The sequence below is a fragment of the Pteropus vampyrus genome, unplaced genomic scaffold, assembly GCF_000151845.1.
Source record: "Pteropus vampyrus isolate Shadow unplaced genomic scaffold, Pvam_2.0 Scaffold296, whole genome shotgun sequence".
Classification (NCBI taxonomy): domain Eukaryota; kingdom Metazoa; phylum Chordata; class Mammalia; order Chiroptera; family Pteropodidae; genus Pteropus; species Pteropus vampyrus.
Window position 1 is genome coordinate 360,079 of NW_011889077.1, and position 1,894 is coordinate 361,972.

A 1,894-nucleotide genomic window follows, 5' to 3' on the forward strand; every position below is an offset into this window, starting at 1 on the left:
GCTTCTGTTTGCTGTCGCGAGGCCCCACGCCCCTTCCTTGTTTGTGCTGGAGCTCAGGGAGTCTCATTAGCGCCCGTGCTGCGTTTCGTTCTGGGAGGTGTCGCTCAGACATAAACTCCCGCCGTGTTTTTGGGTCCGTGGACCTGTGCTAAGCTGCTCTGGTCTGTGCCGTCCGTGGTCTGCTCCCGCCAGGCCTGCGCTGGCCGTGTGGCACCCCGTCTCCCCTAGCCCAGCGGCCCTGTGCTGACTCCAGGGACAGGTCCTGTGCACACCTGGGACTCTGCTCTTCCGGCGCCATCGCTGTCACAGTGCCGGGCTGCAGAGCCCAGCTCAGCGAGGGCCTGATGCTGGGACATCACTCGCCGCGGTGCCCCAGCACTCACGCTGGTGCAGGGACCTCCCCGGGGGACGTGGCAAGCAGGTGACGGTGGACAGTGTGGCGGCGCACCGCCGTGTCCCCTGGCAGGCAATGCACATCACTGTCGTCCACCTGACCCCGGGCCTGGCCACACCCCGCCACCCCATCCGCATCTACCCCGACACCACGGAGCTGCGCGTGCGACGCAGCGCCCCCTGGCCGCCCCTGCGGACAGTACGGCTGCCGCCACCAGGCCTCCGATGGATGGACGGGGATCGCTTGTGTTTCCTGTTGATTTTCTTGACTCTTAGCAGAAAACTCCCTGGGCCCCCCAGCCAGAGACCGCAAAGTCATCGACTGCTTTTCCTTCTGCAAATCCTACCCACGGGGCCACCCGGCCGTTCTGGGTCTCTGCCAAATCGGTTTCAATCAATCTCTCTGGTGCTTTCATTTCCCGAGTTGTGTTTTCTGTGCCGAGGGTCCCCGTGCGAGCCGGGTCCCCCCGCGTGCAGCATGGACACGAGGCTCGAGCCTGCGGCGACCAGGGGCAGCCCCGCGTGGGGATCCCGGCAGCCCGAGGGGCGGGCTCGGCACCCGGTGCTCAGTGACGACCGGGCACTGCGCTGCGGGCGGGGTCCATGTCCCCACGAAGTCGGCTTCAGATTCTCACCCTTCCCAGCATTCTGCTTCTCACAGTGGCTTTTTCCACTCAGGCCGTCAACACCTAGGAAATGTGTAGAGAGCAAGAAAGACTGTGAGGAAGTCAATTAAATTGTGGGCCGAGTTGATTTTTGTTTGTTTTTTGAGGTATAAAAATAATATAGATCGGACAGATATGTCTGCTTCCGTGTATGATAGGGTGGCTTGTGCCGGACATATACTCCTACTGAGAATAACTTGAAAAGCTGGATAAAATATGAAAACATCTGTTTAAACTTTGAAGGTGAAACTCGGAAGCAGGGAGCAAACGTTCTGGAGGCGTGGGAGGGTCAGAGAGGCGAGCCAGCATTCTCAAATGGCTTCTTCCTCAAGCGCTCGTGATGGAGCTCGGCGCAGGGTGCGAAGGGGTGAAGCTGGGCACGAGGCTGAAACTAGGAGGCAGAGAAGTCTACGGCCACGCCACCCTGAACGCGCCCGATCCCGTCCACTCTCGGAAGCTAAGCAGGGTCGGGCCTGGTTAGTGCTTGGATGGGAGACCACCTAGGAAGACCAGGTGCTGTAGGCGTTAAAAAAAAAAAATGTAGAGAAGTCAGCAGAGCTGGGAATTTCATGGGGTTGCAGAAAATCACATGGGAACTTGTGACTGTAGAGGCAGTAAGGACAAGACCCCAGACAGAGGGCCCGCACCGAGGAAAGCCCCAGAAATGGGGGCTGAATCTCAAGACATTTGCCACGTTTCTCGCTACACAGGGAAGCCACCAAGAGTCTAAGCCACCAAGATTGTTTCTACAATCTCGTCACCAAGGTCATACAACCCAGAGTTAAGACCAGCGGTGTGGTGGGGGTCGGGGGAGCAGCTCCCAGCTGGGAGCCCCG

The 1,894-nt window shown here is 59.3% G+C and overlaps 1 pseudogene; it reads left to right on the forward strand.

Annotated features, from left to right (window-relative positions):
- The first annotated feature begins 1,464 nt into the window (after nt 1-1,464).
- On the forward strand, nt 1,465-1,583 carry LOC111729992 (annotated as a pseudogene).
- Nucleotides 1,584-1,894: the final 311 nt, after the last annotated feature.